General features: G+C 43.7%; 2 pseudogenes; one reads left to right on the top strand and one right to left on the bottom strand.

The window, feature by feature from the left end:
* Positions 1–4,636: 4,636 nt before the first annotated feature.
* Positions 4,637–12,948, bottom strand: LOC114910982 (UDP-glucuronosyltransferase 2A1 pseudogene; annotated as a pseudogene).
* LOC114910945 (uncharacterized) lies at positions 7,558–17,654 on the top strand (annotated as a pseudogene).
* Positions 17,655–18,614: the final 960 nt, after the last annotated feature.

The following is an 18,614-nucleotide window of genomic DNA, read 5'->3' as shown; positions in this document are numbered from 1 at the left end:
GTAGCCCAGCTAAATGCTTCATCATGGCCTTACAAATTCAACCCATCCCTTTCAAGCTCTGTGGTTACTGGAAGTAGCTGCATGTTCTTTTCTATTTCATTAATTTACACCAAAGATATCAGTTGAACCAAATGCTTTGCGCACACAAGTTGAGAGGCAGCGGTTATGTCGTAGCAGTGCTCTGAAAAAAAAAAAAAAACCGTTTAATAACCATCATGTTCATTTTGGAGGGAGAAAATTACTTGATTTTTCTATTGTTAATACATCTAGAGTTTGTTGTGTGTTCTATTCTTTTCGCCAATGAGAAGAAAGTGCCTCTTTACATTGGACAATTATGTAGCTGTACCAAACATTTTATTTTTGCATTTAACATTTTAGTATTTGCTTATGTGTAAAGAAACTCCAATGATGCCAACACACACACACACACACACACACTCTCTCTCTGAACCACTTGTCCCATACAGGGTCACGGAGCCTACCCAGCAACTTGGGGCGTAAGGCCAAAGGAGGAGGGGGACACATCCAGGACGGGACGCCAGTCCGCTGCAAGGCACCCCGAGCAGGACTTGAACCCCAGACCCATCAGAGAGTAGAACCCAGTCCAACCCACTGCGCCACCGCACCCCCTATGAGGCCAACAGTCAACGTTTTTTATTGTCAGTCATTGTAAACTCTGTGGATCTGCAGTGGACTGAGCATCTCAGTAGGGTCACTGATGCAATGATTCGATGCATAATCACATAAGGAAAAAGAAGCAGGAGTACTTTGAAACTAATTTTAGGGTCAGTACTACCTAATGTTTAATAAATTAATGTAACGTATAAATCTGGTTACACAAACTTTCCAGAATGTCCTCACGTTACAGTTGCTAACTCACTTGTACACTTAAACAAGCACACCAAAACAGTGGTCAAAAAAACTACAAGAAACTTTATTTAGCTTTTCACTCAGAGCTGACATGACCTTCTGTTATCCATTCACAGGTAAGCCTTCAAACAGCTATAAAGCAGCTACCAGTTTGGCAGACCAGTTACTGGGAACAAAGTTGAAGGCTTTGTTTGCAATAATCCTGCATTGACAATTGTTGCTGTACAAGCGGCACATGCTTGATTACACATGTTTGACTGATTGAAGAAATATAATACAGGAATGAGTCTCGATTTCAAACACAGTCCTTTGTACTTTTTGTAGGGAGGGGTGCAGTGGCGCAGTGCGTTGGACCGGATCCTACTCTTTGGTGGGTCTGGGGTTCAAGTCCCGCTTGGGGTGCCTTGCGACAGACTGGCGTCCCGTCCTGGGTGTGTCCCCTCCTCCTCCAGCGTTATGCCCTGAGTCGCCGGGTTAGGCTCCTGTTCCCTGCGATCCCATATGGGACAAGTGGTTCAGAAAATGTGTGTGTGTACGTACTTTTTGTTTGTTAAGGCTTATGTTCCTTTTCCAATTCCAATGAACTATAGAAGACACGATAAGGGAATTTTTAATGGCACACAGGCCTAGAACAGTCACGAGAATGTTTTCTTCAATGGAATGCCTTGTCACGCACAGAGAAGTGCTGGTGAGTTTTCCCAGTTGACAGTAATTGCTCAAAGTCATTGATAATGTTTAATCTTTCATTGATAACCTAGGAGCGGACCCCACAAATCAATAACCAACACACCTGAATAATCAGGTCCAACTGGGGAGGAGGGGTAATCCTCTCTGCCTTTTTGTTTGGTGCCCATCAAAACAGGCACCCCCAGTGTAGTACTGGTAACCGGTCCAGCCTCACTCCCATGTCTCTTCTTCCTCCTGGTCACCCTTGAAAAGTTCAAGGTCATATCCTCATGACCAGGAGAGCGAGATTCCCCTTCGGCCAGAGGCACCACAGTAGTGCCGGCCGAGTGGGACCGGCTAACGCTGGTCGCTGCAAAACCGCCCATTACCTCAGTGTCCGCCACCGTTCCTGTCTGGCTCCCAGTGCTCGTTGATGATGGTGCTGCCCTCGGGCCGTCCTGCACCGACGCTGCACTGCCCGGCACCTCAGCAGCCCAGAGCGGTGTACTCTGGGGGCAACTGCGAAACAGATGACCTTCTTTTCCACACCAGGAACAGTGGCAAGAACCTACATAATCCCTGGCCAGGTAGCCGGTCTCCAAACATCACCGGCACATCGTATCCTTTCAGTTCTTTATCCGAATATCGACGATTCCTAATCACCTTCCAAAATTTGTTCTAATTTTTTTAATATATATAAAGATTTGTGTTACATTACAGGAGTAATTTAATGTAATGTCATGTAATTACATTGATTTAATTACAATACATTACATTACGTAACTTGTACATTCTCTCACCAACATTATTGATGAGGTTTAGTAACATCATTCAAGTTCAGAACATTTGGATGAGTTATACTGTTCATAGTGCAAAGATAAGCACATTCTGGCAGAGGAGAGCTTTACCCAGGTCACTAGCGTTTATCTGAGCAAGGCAGTCTAAAGTTTACAGGACTTTTTCCAAATTGCTCTAGCACCGGGAAAGGTATGGTATTTCGCTCTTCGTTCCCACTTTTTAAAAAATATTTATGTTAAAGGTGCTAGTGTATACCTATTACCATGAAAAAGATTAATGCTACTGATTCTCATAATATATGTTTTGAACATACTATGTTTATGTCTATACCATGTATACAGACAGTTGTGCATCATCATACTTATATGAAATTACCATTATTATTTTATAAAGCATTTAATATTGTAACGACCTGCGTTACTGTAGTGAGCGGGAAATACGCTTATTGTAATTGGCTAGCGTTTGGTGACATACAGGGAATATAAGGGGGTGATTGCATCTGTCAAGGAGAGAAAGAGAAGAGAGCCTGGGGCGCTAAACAGGCTGGGAAGGCTGGCTAGACGCACAGGTTCTGGAGGAAACGGGGTTCTCGGACCGAGGGCATTATTTCCCTGTGTGCCGGTGTTCGAATAAACCGTTCGAAATGATTGCTGCCTCTACGTCCTTCTTTGCCCCATCCGAACCCATGGCTCTGCACGCCACAATATTGAGTATGTATTGCAGCATTAAATGACCTTTTTGAAATGTTTTTTGTAAAAACATTGTAGTGCATAATCCAGAGCTAATTGTAGAACATTTTGATAATGATTTATTGAGACACATGAAGGAACAAACATGGATTACTTTGGAATTTTTTTTCTCCTTGTTCAATTATGAACATTTTCACAATGACCATAAAATGACAAAAATGAATCAAACCACACACCAAAGAAGGCAGTAAATATGAAGACTTTAATTTATTTGTCATTTTAATGTGTTTCCCAGCATTACAGTATGTTAATTACAAAATGTGACAGAAAAAATATAGGAAATTCCGGCCATGAGGACAAGGTTAGTTTTATATTCTTTGCCCGTTTCGAGGTCTTGAACAACGAACCACTGGCTGTTAAACTGACTGGTGGGAACACACGGAACCCACCATTCACGGTCACATCCGCAGAAGTGGCAAAGACTTTTGGGAAGACAAACCCACGGAAATCAGCCGGACCGGACAACATCCCTGGACGTGTACTTAGAGCCTGCTCATTGGTGCTAGCTGATGTCTTTACGGATATATTCAATTTGTCCCTTGCACAAGCCTCAATTCCCACCTGCTTAAAGAGGACCACTATCCTGCCGCTGCCAAAAAACAACAAAGCATCCTGCCTCAATGACTACCGACCGGTTGCACTGACTCCAATAGTGATGAAGTGCTTCGAGAGAATCGTCATGAGGTACATCCAGGCCATCACTCTGGACACTCTGGACCCTCTCCAGTTTGCATACAGATGGAACAGATCCACAGAGGACGCCATCAGCACAACAATGCACACTGCCCTGACCCACCTGGCAAACAAGAACAGCTATGTGGTTTGGAAGCTGCACAGTACAGGATCATAAGGCACTACAGCGAGTGGTGAAAGCTGCTTGAACCATCACTGGAACGTTCTTACCATCACTGCAGAGCCTATACCAGGCCGGAACCATTAGGAGAGGCACTAACATCATCAAGGACAACAGTCATCCCCAGCACAGCCTTTTCACACCCTTACCATCAGGCAGACGCTACAGGAGTGTCAGAGTCAGAACCTCAAGGTTGAAAAACAGTTTTTACCCACAGGCCATCAGGCTTGTGAACAACACCCATCCACTGCCTCTCCACCCATCACAGCAGACACAGTTCACCCTCTAAACCTGAGAGGTGTCAACTACCCCCCATCCCTCCTACACACACATACACATCCACAACGCCAATATCATCAGAGACCACAGACTACCTCCGCCTACCTTGTGTGCGCAAATACACACCCCCACCTCCACTGCGAATAGACCCAATCTACCTCTGCAGAACTTTGCACATGTACGACTACTATGTTTACATTGCGCACTGCACACTTTATATACAGATATAACCTCGTTTCTTGGATTTTTGCACTAATAGTAATTTTAGTAATTTTAGTAATTTTTGTAATTTGTGACCTTGCGCTAATAGTAATTTTTGTAAATTTGTGATTTACGCCATCTGTTCTCCTTGTGTTTTTTCTTTCCTTATGTCCTTATAATTTATGTCATAGGCTGCTGAGAGGATTCACAGAGTAAGAATCTCATTGTACGGTGTAACAAACTGTTTACTGTACACATGACAATAAAACTCTTGAATCTTGAATCGTGAATTTACTTGAAGCATGCAATATTATTCATAACATATGTGTGTTGTAAAATTTAGCCGGATTTTCCCATTAGACTAATTTCTCCTTTTAGGCAAGATTTCCTTCAGCTATTCAAAATTATTCTTTTTTTACTTTGATTCTACGCCTTATCTTATAACACATATATTTCACAATTGCAGTAGTACACAGTACGACAAGTGATACAAAAGCAAACAAAACCACAATAACATCCACTGAATGATAAGCGTACCATGGCATCTTGTACGATTCTGTCCGCAGGTGAGCGGCACCTTTGTGCCTCATGACAAACTCTATCCAGAACATGGCTCGGTCCAACGGTTTCATCGGCTGGTCCCGATGTAATCTGGACAGATGCTGCATTTTTATCCTATAGGACGGATCATGAAGCACTTCTTGTACAGCTTGAAGGAAGGTGTTTCTATCCATAGTAGCAATATCCACGATCTTGGCGACACCCTTTGCCTTCATCCTGGACAGGTTGTCAGGCTGATCAAAAACTAGAGGAAGCCCAACGATTGGAACACCATGGTAAATGGCCTCCTGAATTCCGTTGGTCCCCCCATGTGCCACAAAGGCCCTGGTCTTTGGATGTCCCAAAAGGTCATTCTGTGGCATCCATTTGACAAGAAGGGTGTTGTTGCCAAGACTGGCAGGTCTTTTCCCTCTGTGCCTCCAGATCACCTTCTGAGGCAGCTGGGCAAATGCTGCTGCAATCTCCTTAGTAATGTCGTGTGGAAGTTCACCAAATATTGTGCCTAAAGACATGATAATGACACCATGTTCTCCAGAACGCTGAACAAATTCCTCAAGGTCTGTGGGGAGAGGTTTGGGTGGTTTGCACTGGAATCCACCCATGTAGACAACATTGGGCATAGTGGGGCGTGGGAATTCAAACACAAAATCATTCCTCATTAGCCAAATATCAGCTCCTTGAGTCAATGTAAGAAGATCACCATCAGAACCAAAGTATTGCTGACATATTGATGTATAGTGATAACTCGCGATTGCCAATTGAGCTTTCCCAAGGAAATAGATCAACACATTCTGGACTCTTTCAATAAAACTCATGTTGTCTGTTAACTCTGATCCAGGGAAAGGAACATAGGAGAGTGGAGAAGGAGCAATGGCAAAATGACCTTCTCCTTGCGAAGTCCATCTAACATTTAATACAAGAGGAAGGCCTAATCGGTGTGCTAAGAGTACCCCACCACCACTGGCTGGGTCAGTCAGAACAAGGTCATATTCAGAAGCTTGAAGGGACTGCATTAACCTACTGTCTTGAAACATTTCATGAATCATGTTACTCACATGATAATGTATCTCTGAACATTTCACTATGACCTCAAAATTCATTTTGATTTGTGTCCAGAAAGATGCACCTTCTATTTGTATCTGAAGGAGTGAAGATGCAAAAGATGCAATAAATCTTTCATCATACCCACCTCTCATAGGCATGAGAACTGAGTTATAGTATGATGAATTTTTGTTTATGTACCAGCTGTCAGAAGGAACAATGACTGTGATATTGTGGCCCCTGGCATGTAACTCTTCAACCAGCACTTTCATGTTGATCCAGTGACTTCCATCCACTGGAAACACCAAAACCTTTCCACCACCGATGCCAGGAGGGCAGAGCAGAAGTGGGGTCAAAACGAAGACTAAGAGATGCATCTTCCTGTAGCGTCCTCTCCTCACACCTGGAGAGAAAATAAGTTAGAATGTGATTTCCAAAGCATGTTATTCACATGTATATCCCTGTTATGACAATAATACTGCAAATTCATTATCTGTAATACCTGCATATTTTGGCATGCTTACATGTATGCTCCCTGACTTAACTTATTATGGTTGGGATTTGGTTACTCACTCACGGCATTCATATGTCACATCTAACACAGAGCACGTGAGGGGCTTGTCATCAATTCTGTAAGTACAGCAGCTACTCATGCAATGTGCGCCAGCAAAAACTGTGCTATGAAATTACTATTCACAAATGGTATCTTTCAATGTATTGTGGGAAGTTCTCCTAAGTTAACAACAGGGAAATGTTTGATGCTTTTGGGACCCACTCCACGTGTAAATTCAGTACACTTGATTTACCCCAAATTTCAAAACACGTCTTGCTGCATTTCGTAAAGGTGTTTTCTTAATATGATTTCTATTTATTATTTTTCACCGTTTGTCTAATTCAGGGTGACAGCGGTTGGGATGCTTTCCAGCTTTGGAAGATTTGGTCACTGAGACAGAGTACACCCTGTATATGACACCAGTCCTTCATATACTAGCCGCACTCCCCTTCACTCACACAGTAAGGGCAATTTAGGGTAAACAATTACACATTTCATCAGATGACAAATGACATGAACAGATGCATTTAGACTGTGGGAGGAAACTGTGGTGTTTTACACCAAGAACGAATCCTCGAGAGTTTTGTAAAAGAAAGGTTCCTGCTGGCCTGTAGGGTTTAAGTTGACAAAGGAAAATTGTTATTGGTTAGTTCCTAAAAGAAGCGGGAACCGTTATTGGGGGCACTATATATAACGGGGGCTTTTTCGCGCGAACGCAGACGAGGTTCCGCGGTGTGAAGGGAGTTTGTGACACGAGCCACTGTTCCTAATAAACTCTTTGTTTGCACACTTCAAGTGTTCCAGTGCTTTGTTTCAGGGAAACCTCCAAAGAACGGTGTACCTTCCTTTTCGGACACCACAGTTTTGGCGACGAGGATGGGATGTTTTACCATAAAGAAACAGAGTTATGAGTAACTCCGGTGAAGCCTGGAACAGAGATACTAGTAGTGTGGAAGAAGAGTGACGACGGACAGAGCTGGTCGAAAATGGCTTTTGGGAAGACCGAGGATTTCCACTTCGACGAAAGTGAGGAACAATTCGATGCTTATTTGGAAAGGCTCGAGCAGTATTTTGCGGCAAATGGATTGGGAGACACCGAAGAAAAGACAAAAGCGGTATTTCTGACGATTGTGGGGAAGAGGACTCATAGTCTGCTAATGGACTTATGCACACCCTTAAAACCAGCGCAAAAGACTTTCACGGAGCTGATTGCGCTGCTGAAAAACCACTATGTCCCCCGGACAAATTTCATCGCGGAGAGGTGCAAGTTTCACTCCAGGAATCAACTGGATGGCGAATCGATAAGTGAGTACGTTGCGAATTTGAGAAAATTGTCAGCGACGTGCAAGTTTGGACAGTTTTTAGATGAGGCTTTACGCGATAGATTCGTGTGTGGCGTGAAAAGTGCTGAGCTCAGAGACCGTCTGTTAAATGCAGCACATTCTAAAGACGTACCCCTTGCACTTGCAATAGAAATGGGGCTGGCGTTTGAAGTGACTGTAAAGAGTTCGCAACAGTTTTCCCAAAAGACTTTTAAAACACACGGACTAGTGGAAAAGAAGGGTTCCACGAAGGCAAAAGTCGATGCCATTGTAAAACTGTGCTACAGATGTAACGGTAAGGGGCACAAGCCCGATGCTTGCAGGTTCAAAAATGTTAATTGCCACGTGTGTGGAAAAAGGGGACATGTTGCGCGAGCCTGCCGAACGCGTTCGGAAGGGCAAGATGACGCGGCCAAGCAAGCCAAGTGGAAGTGGACGAAGCACCTGGATGCCGCCACGTTGCAGGACCACGTTTCGCCGTATCCGAAATCGCCGCTAACCGCGAGAAGCAACGAACTCGGTGCATCGGATTGCATCGCACACGAGCGCGGACACGGAGGAGGAGATTACCACGCACTCCAGCTACAGGAAGCCGGACTTGCCCGCACCACTTCTACGGAGTCACGAGTCCGTGATAGTCCTAAAGAAAGTGACATACAAGGGACAGAATTGTTTGCTATTGACACGAATGTGCACAAAGTAAACAAGCCTTACTGTGTTTATGTCCGAATTAATAATGTGCGAGTGAAAATGGAGGTAGATACGGGGGCAGCTGTTTCTGTCATTTCAGAGAAATTGTACCACCGTAGATTTTACAAGGTAAAACTAGCTCCAGCTAACTGTGTTTTGAAAACATACAGTAAAGAGTCCTTAGAGCTTAAGGGTAAAATCACAGTGAGGGTGAAAAGTAAGGACCAAACACACATGCTAGACTTGATGGTTGTAAAAGGTAATGGGCCTTCTCTAATGGGTAGAGACTGGATTAGTCACCTGAATCTAGATTGGTCACGCATAAACAAAGTGACTAGTGAGACCGTGGAGCAGTTGTGTGACAGATATTCATCTGTGTTTCAACCAAATTTAGGGATGCTTAAGGGAATCAGTGCTAAACTCCATGTAGTGAAAGAGGCGATGCCAAAATTTTGCAAGCCACGCACTGTGCCCTATGCTTTGCGGGATAGCGTTGAACAGGAGTTATGTAAGCTAGAAGCAGAAGGTGTCATCTCTCCTGTCAGTTACAGTGAATGGGCAGCACCCATTGTGTGTATTCCCAAAAAGGACAATAGTGTAAGGATATGTGGAGACTACAAGGTTACTATAAACCCTTGGTTGGAAGTAGAGCAGTATCCTTTACCTCGAACACAGGATTTGTTTGCTAAATTGTCAGGAGGTCAGAGATTCACTAAATTAGATTTGTCTCAAGCTTATCAACAAGTACCACTAGAGGAAAGCTCCAAAAGATACCTTACCATAAATACACCAAAAGGGCTGTATACCTATAATAGGCTACCTTATGGGGTTGCTAGTGCTCCAGCCATTTTTCAGAAAATTATGGATCAAGTACTACAGGGCATGGATGGTGTAATATGTTATCTTGATGATATCTTGATCACAGGAAGTGATACGGAAAAGCACATGACAGCTTTAGAAGGAGTTTTAAAGAGATTGCAAGCATATAATCTCAGAGTCAGACGAGAAAAATGCTCTTTTTTCCAAAGCAGCGTATCCTACTTAGGGCATGTCATTGATATGGAGGGTATTCACCCCATGAAAGAAAAGACTGATGCCATAGAAAGGGCTGCTGTTCCCACAAATGTGACAGAACTCAGGTCTTTCTTAGCGCTGTTAAATTATTATGGCAAGTTCATTCCTAATCTTTCCACCATCATACAGCCCATGACAGAGTTGTTGCATAAAGATGTGAACTGGGAATGGTCAAAGAAATGTCAGGCAGCTTTTGAGAACGCAAAAAGACATTTAATGTCCCATCAAGTTCTGATTCATTTCAACGCTGAGTTACCTTTAGTCTTAGCGTGTGATGCATCTCCTGTAGGAGTGGGTGCAGTACTCTCCCACAGAATGCGTGATGGTGGTGAGAGGCCTATTGCATTTGCTTCAAGGATGCTGACAAAAACTGAGCGCAACTACTCGCAAATCGAAAAAGAGGCTTTAGGATTGGTATTTGGAGTAATGAAATTCCATGATTATCTGTTTGGAAGACAGTTTACCTTAGTAACAGATCATAAGCCCCTGCTGAAAATTCTAGGTCCTAAAACAGGGATACCTACTCTCGCTGCAGCTAGAATGCAAAGATGGTCTTTGATCTTGTCTGCATACAAGTATGAAATCCAGTACAAGAGATCAAAACAGCATGGAAATGCTGATGCCTTGTCGAGGTTACCCATGAACGATGATAATGCCATTAGGTCTAATCCAGTGTATAGGGTGTCTTATCTCGAAGAATTACCTGTCACTGCGAACGAAATAGCACAAGAAACGGAGGCTGACCCTGTGCTCAAAAGGGTTAAGGAACATGTAATGTGTGGGTGGCCAAAGCATATATCTGAAGAAGTACTAAAGCCATACTTATCAAAAAAATTTGAACTTTCCGTGGAAAATGGTTGTCTTCTTTGGGGGTATCGTGTAATAATACCTGAAAAATTGCATGACAGATTACTGGCAGAACTTCATGACAGTCATTGGGGTATGGTAAAGATGAGATCGTTGGCTAGAAGTTTTTTTTGGTGGCCTGCGCTTGATATGGACATTGAAAATGTAGTTAGTCAGTGTGACGTGTGTCAGCAACAGCGTAGCATGCCTGCTCCTGTTCCTGTACATACATGGAAATGGTCATCGGGACCCTGGGAGCGAATTCACTTAGATTTTGCTGAGGATCACCAGCAGTTGTTTTTGGTAGTAATGGATGCTTATGCTAGATGGCCTGAGATTGTTCCTATGCAATCAACTACTTCAGCAAAGACGATCGAAGTGCTGAGACATTTATTTGCGGCTTACGGTCTTCCTCAGGAAGTAGTCACTGATAATGGACCCCAGTTTACGTCCCGAGAATTTGAACAATTCTTACTGCTGAATGGGGTCAAACATACTAAATCTCCTGCGTATCATCCTGCCTCAAATGGGTTGGCTGAACGGTTGGTGCAGAATTTAAAAAGAGCACTTGCAAAGAATAGAGCGGTTGGGGGTAAAACACTTCAACACTGTGTTGCTAATTTTTTGTATAATTACTGCAACACGCCTCATAGTGCTACTCACAAGACACCAGCAGAGTTATTCCTCAAGAGATCAGTTCGTACGCGATTGTCTCTGATCAGGCCACACTTTTCACAGGCTCTGAATTGTGCGAGCCCTGCTAAAACTGAGGAACCCTGTAGAGTCAGGACCTTTACTGTTGGGCAACACGTTTTGGTAAGAAATTACAGGGGAGGGGAGAAATGGTTGCATGGTGTCATTTCAAAAGTGCTGGGTCCAGTCACTTACTTGGTTGATGTGAATGGAAACTGTGTAAAGAGACATGTGAATCAGATGCTGAGTAGTAAATCTAGGTGTGACAGGGGTAATGTTGAACATGGTCATGTTCCTGACAAGGGAAGGAACTGGGTTTATGATGAGCTTGACATGGATGTTAAGGGGGCCAGTGAAATTGTCATATCAGAAAGCGCTGCGACTGATTCAGAGACACAGTCAACACCTGAAGCAGTGCCGCTCTCATCAGCATCATCCTCATCACCGTCCTTCCCCACTGAAAGTGTTTTTGTGAAAGCTCGTCCTGTTCGTAGCAGGCGTGCTCCCCAAAGGTTGAATTTGTAAAGAGTAATAATGGAACCACGGTTATAATGGAATTTTCAACCTGTAACCAACAGAAAGAGAGAAAAAAACAAAATTGTGTGTTGGTTGTTCTGTTGGTGGTTGATAAAGATTGTAAATATTTTGTTCTCTTAAGGGTAGTAAGAGATTGGAAGTTACAGGGGAGGAGCTGTGGTGTTTTACACCAAGAACGAATCCTCGAGAGTTTTGTAAAAGAAAGGTTCTTGCCAGCCTGTAGGGTGTAAGTTGACAAAGGATAATTGTTATTGGTTAGTTCCTAAAAGAAGCGGGAACCGTTATTGGGGGCACTATATATAACGGGGGCTTTTTCGCGCGAACGCAGACGAGGTTCCGCGGTGTGAAGGGAGTTTGTGACACGAGCCACTGTTCCTAATAAACTCTTTGTTTGCACACTTCAAGTGTTCCAGTGCTTTGTTTCAGGGAAACCTCCAAAGAACGGTGTACCTTCCTTTTCGGACACCACAGAAACTAGAACACCTGACCCAAACAAACATGGCAGAACATGTCAACTCCACACAGGCGGAGCCAGATTCAGACCTGCAGCCCAACACCCAAAGCACTATGAAACAGCAGTGCTACTTACTGTGCCATCATGGCACCTAAAAAGTCAAATCTTTTAGCACTCCTGTTTTCCTAAACAAAGATTGCTTCAAAGATGCACTGGTTAACACAACTAGTTTAACAGTGTTAATTAAGCAGCAAACAAGGTCCAAATACTTTACTAAAACTTCAAAAGTTAGAATTTCAGTCACTAAAACTCCAAGTGCTTGAGAAATAGCATGTGTGTTTGTATGGCACTTGAACTGCCTTTCAGTGCGCTTTAGTTTACTGTGATCAGTTTCGAGAAAAGTATCTGCTAAAGGAATGAATGCAAATGCCGAAGCCATGTTGTTGAAGCTTTACTCCAAAGTACAGGATTCTTTTTCGAAATCACCATGTACCAAGCATAATCTGCTCATAATTTGCTAATCATACCACAAAGAATGAAAAAAATCAATGAATAGAAAACAGAAGCTATTTATTGCATGAATTCTCACCCAGATCCAGGCCAGATGCCCTGCTGCATTCAGATTTAGAGACACAGCTAGCCTTCGCCTGAGAACAAACGGCAAACAACAAAGGTTCTTCAGATTAACACAAAAACATCACAAGGATGACTCAAGAAAAATAAAATATTAAACGTTACACTTGCCGTTACTGCAGCCACCTGCGGGGATGTTAAATAAAACAGCACAAAAACCGGGAGATTCTACACCTTTTCAAACGTCATAGCAGCTTTAGAAGGATCCGAGACCTTTGGACCCAATTGTGTTTGTGGCCCGAGTAAAGCTCTTTGCTGCCTGGGACAATTACCTTTGCCTTACCCACAGTGTAAGGCAAACATTAATAGTATAGAGCTCTCCAGGACCCGTCCTGGGTGTGTCCCCTCCCCTTCTGGCCTTACACCCTGTGTTACCGGGTAGGCTCCGGTTCCCCGTGACCCCGTATGGGACGAGCGGTTCAGAAAATGTGTGTGTGTGTGTGTGTGTGTATAGTTCAGGAAATCTGCCTTGTATTAGATGAGAGCCTTTAATATATACAAAAGCAATTTCCTCTATTTTTCACAACTTGTGCTTGTTTCAGTTTTTCCTTTTTAAAACTTGTGCTTGTGTATTTTTCCTGCCCAGGTCTACAGGTTTCTGGCATCTAAAAAAGTAGCGAAAGTAAATATAAGCTGTCATATGTCTGATAATAAAAAAGCAATATTTTTTAGCAAAAGTTAGTTCTTTTTTACTTTAGTGAGCTACAAGACCAAAAAAAAAATACTGGACATACTGTAACAGTTAACACAACAAACTAGAAGACTAAAGCCCATATCTGAGTAATGTAAAATTATTTACACTTGAAAAGATTCAGGTTTCATCAAGTTTCACATCAGGAGCACCATTCTTCAGAATTACTGGATATGTCGAATCAATAGCAGTAAAAAGTATTAATAGTGCAAATTATTTTGCACCTAAAACTCTTTGGTTGTGGGTACCATAGTGGTTAGATGCATAGGCACCAGGATTCAATCCCTACTCCTGCTGTATTAAGTTTCATGCCATGAACTGCTCCAGTAAAAATTACCCAGCTCTGTGAGCTCTATAAATGAATGAATAACTTAGTGTACAAACCTGACAAGATGATTTAGACAAAGGTGTCTGGACACTGTTAACAGTAATTCATATGTAGCTGACACTTTGCTTCAAAGTAACTTACAGTGTTAAGCTACTTACAATTGTTGACCCATTTGTACAGCTGGGTGACTTTTGCTGGACCAATTTAGGATAAGTACCTTGCTCAAGGGTACTACAGCTGGAGGTGGGTGCAAAGGCAGCAGCACTAACCACTACACTAGCAGCTGCACCTAATACCAAGCAGACCAAGGTCCTTTATTTGTTTTGCATTTAATCAAGCCTTCAGAAACATACCCCCAGAGGAGCCAGAGAGGGTAGGAGAATGAGATCCCAACATGGTGGATTCAATGCATTTGACCCATGCTAAGAGTCTGACGACAATAAACTGCGAGGCACCTGCGTCAAGTAGTGTAAGAACCTGTATGGCCTGAAAATCCATCAGGCCAGAATCACATGCCTGGAACGTGAGAGAGATGTGCAGCACACAGGACCTAACCCTGGTGAAACGCAGGAGGAGCCTGGCCAGGAATCACCCCACAGAGCCCAGTCCCTCCACACACCTCAAACTCCCGTTCCCTGCAGAGTAGCTCAGAAGCAGCTGCGGATCAAGTGGCCTCCACCTTCCAGCCATAGAGAGTGACAGCAGTTCGATGAAGATGTAAGCAAAATATTCAAGCCACAGCCAAGGGGAATGAGGATAGTCGACCCCGCTCTATGACAGCCATAATTGTCAGCTACACCTCCGAAAGGTTCGGATGTGCAAAACCTGAAACGAAGTCTGTATTCTCCACGAACCGCAGAGCGACTAAGATACAGCAGCTGAGGCAACAGCTCCAAACTCTGAAACGGCAGCACAAGATAGCCAGTGAAGATGAGCAACAACCACTGGCGGAAATACACGACATCCTTAGGAGAAAGCTCATGACACTCCGCCGGGCAGAGTGGCACAGGAGACATGGAAAAGAAAAGGCCGGGAAACAGGCATCCTCCATTTCCGACCCCTTTGCCTTCACCAAGAAACTGCTAGAGGATAAGCGCAGTGGCCAGTTCACGTGCTCAGTGGAAGAAGTGGAGGTACGCAGAGGGCATTTGGATCTCCAAGGAAGAGAACTTGAAAAGTATCAACCAGCTTAGAGCCATTTCACTTCTCAGCGTTCCTGGAGGTTTGGAGCACACTGGTGTAGTTACACAACTCATCAGAGAAGCCTGTGAAGACAATGGGGACCTGGTCATGTTATGGCTGGATGTTGCCAGTGCTTATGGGTCCATATCACATGAGCTGGTTGAGTTCACTCTACACATACACACTTGATGGATCCCATCAAGATCAAGCACCTCATCCTGGATTGTCACAGCAACTTCAAGATGAGAGTCACTTCTGGGTTCATCACATCAGACTGGCATCAGTTTGAGAAGGGTATAATAACTGGTTATTCGATCACGATTGTACTTTTCGCCCTCGTCATGAACATAGTAGTAAAATCAGCGGAGGTGGAATGTAGAGGCTTTTTGACACAGACTGGAGTGTGCCAGCCCCCCATAAGAGCATTCATGGATGATCTCACAGTCACCACTGCATTTGTGCCTGGCAGCAGGTGAATCCTTCAAAGCTCATCACGTGGGCAAGAATGAGCTTTAAACCAGCAAATTCAAAATCTCTTGTGCTGAAGAAGGGAAAAGTGGTTCCATTTTTCTTTGTCTGTAGCAACCAACCCATCCATCACTGAACAACCAGACAAGAGTCTTGGAAAGGTTTTTGACAGTAGCCTCAGAGACACCACTGCTATCCAGAGAAACACTGGAGACCTTGAGGCCTGGTTTACCAATGTAGACAAGTTGGGTTTGTTCGATAGGTTCAAGGCCTGGATTTATCAACATGCCATCTTGCCTAGACTCCTGTGGCCTCGGTTAATATACGCAGTCTCCATAACAGCTGGCATTGAGATGCGAACAGGCCAGAGATTGAGAGCAGAGAAAAAGCTGGAGGGAGCAGAGTTGCATCTGAGATGGAAGGCATTGGTGGAAACAGGAAGAGGAGGCTTAAGCCTCTTTTTATTGTAAATCGCTGAATTGTGGGTAAAATGGAATTGTGTTCAACCGCTGTAGGAACTCACTGGGAATATAAGGGAGTAAGGGTGTTAGCCAGTAAAAAGGAGAAAAGGCCTGAGGGGCGCCAAGCAGTCTGGGAAGGCTCCTTCGAGGTACAGGTCCTTGAGGAAAAGGGATCCTTCGACCGAGAGCATGATTTCCTTGTGTTCACACCTGTACCTCTCACTGTGTCACTGAGAGTTTCCCCGGGGCGGGAGAGCCGGGCCCAAGCGCGGAGCACAGGAAGATCTTTCATGGGACAATCCAGAAAACATGGTCAAAAAACAGGCAAAGGGTCACCGATGCGCGAACGAAGTCCAACGGGAGAATCCGAGAGACGTAATCCGGGAACAGGCAAGGAGTCGTGGTAAGCCAGGAAGTCGTGGAAATAGAGGAGAGGGTTCAGGGAAACGAGGAGGAGGATGAAGATGGGAACGAGGATGAGGACGTGGGCGAGGAATCAGGGAAGTCAGGAAAGCAAAGGCAAGGTACGCAAATGAGTAATAACGCTGAACAAGGTTGTCCGTCTCTTGATCTGCTGCAGGCGCTCCTCATTGTACCGAGGGGGGCGTGACACACTGTGCATGAGCGTTCATAATGACACACTCCAATAAGCGTTCGTAATGAATGCTGTCCGTGCGTCCTTCTTCACCCCATCCAAACCCAGTGCGCTGCAATATTTTTTAGGAGGAAATATGGGCAGGCATGGAGGAAGTAAGAGCCAGCAGAATGGTACCAGCAGTCGAGGACACCTACACCACACGCTGCCTCAGAAAGATGATGCGCATCATGAAAGATCATAGTCACCCCGCACGGGCACTTTTCTCTTTTCTGCTGTCTGGAAGTACGTAGTTAAAGTACTCTGGCTGTCTCCTGTTATTTATTGTTATTGTTATTAGCATTACTTATTGTTATTGTTTTGCTTTGTGCAGTATTATCTGTTGTTTTTTGTTCATAGTCTGTGGAGAAGCACTCAAGAAGAATTTCATGGTACTTGTACACGGTACTTGTACCTATGACAATAAAACTTGAAACTTGACTGGTTCTTGGTTCCCCCTGTGCCACCTCATTTAAAAAAAATCCTGGTATCGCCCCTGGGTGTCACAACCATCAATGCCACCAAGCATCATCACCCTGCAGGGAATACTGTTTCCTTTGTCAAGGCTAGCCAAATGAAGACAGGCCTCTTAATCACAGCTACCGACTGGCAGCTGAGAATGGACTTGGGCAAGCAGCTGAGGTTCCCTGAAAACATCGTATTCACATCTCTCTGCTCGGACATGATCAGCTTTTCAGAGACTACCAAGCAAATGGTCATGCTGGAGCTCATAGCGCCCTGGGAAGAACGCCTGGAGGAAGTCAATGAGCAGAAATGTACAAAGTACCAGGAGCTTGTGAAACAATGTTGGAGGCAATGCTGGAGGACACACTGTGTGCCCGTTGAGATGGGCTGTCGGGGATTTGTAGGGCGCTCATTGTGCAACGCCCAAAGCTGCTGGGCATCAAAGGGGAGCTGAAAAGGAAGGCCATCAGGTCAACTACTGAAGTTGCAGAGCGCTACTAGGTGGCGTTGGATTAAGACAGCGGCGGCTCCGTGGTCAGTTGCTGCTGGGGCGCAAGTCGGGGCTTGATCAACCCAGACTGGGTTGCCTGGGCAAGGGTGACTGATGTTGAGAGACCTGAAACATCCAGTGACCCCAGGTAACGTCACTGATGATATGATGTGTCTCAGAGCATCTGCAGGATGTATCTTATAACAAAAATTAGTCTTACAAAATATCAAATTTTAATACAACAAGACTTAATTTATTAAAAATGTACGCTGAAATATTTCCTCGATGAGTTAAAACTTTGTTTAATTAGTCCAAAACACTGAAAAGCCTCATTTGAATCTAAGTAACTTAAATATGAGAGTAATTTTTTGATCTAATACTTTTTACTTTCATAACGGTAAACTTGTTGAAAGAGAAACTTTTCTTTTTCTTGAATATTTTAGAATATAAAATAGTGGAGCTCCCAAGTATTGAACACACCGAGGTTTATTATACGTCTAACACGCATCTAGAGTTTTTGTTGTCATGGACAGAGATTTGGCACACTGTACTGCACGACAGTTCTCTTACACTCCCTGGTTTGTTGATTCAAAAGAACTTTTGTCTAAATGAACAATGGTTGCTATGGAAGGGACTTATTTGCTTTGCTGAATTTCAAATCTTCTTTCGATAAGATGAGGAGAAGAAACCTCCTCCATTTATTGAAGTAAGAGACCAAAGTATTAACTACATCAGCTCCTAAACTTAAAAAAATATTCATACATCAATGTGTCAAAGTCACTGCATATACAGCCCATAACTGAAAATACTGATGAAACTATTTTAAATCCCAAATTTATATGCAGAATAAAATGTGTTTAATTTCATCTGGTATGAAATGAAAAAGAAAAAAACACAACTACCACCTCATAACTCAGGAGATGAGAAAACTTGGTAGCCCAGCTAAATGCTTCATCATGGCTTTACAAATTCAACCCATCCCTTTCAAGCTCTGTGGTTACTGGAAGTATCTGCATGTTCTTTTCTATTTCATTAATTTACACCAAAGATATCAGTTGAACCAAATGCTTTGCGC

Source organism: Scleropages formosus, chromosome 7 (assembly GCF_900964775.1).
Source record: "Scleropages formosus chromosome 7, fSclFor1.1, whole genome shotgun sequence".
Classification (NCBI taxonomy): Eukaryota; Metazoa; Chordata; class Actinopteri; order Osteoglossiformes; family Osteoglossidae; genus Scleropages; species Scleropages formosus.
The sequence above is the reverse complement of the archived record's forward strand: the minus strand, read 5'-3'. Positions and strand labels throughout refer to the sequence as shown.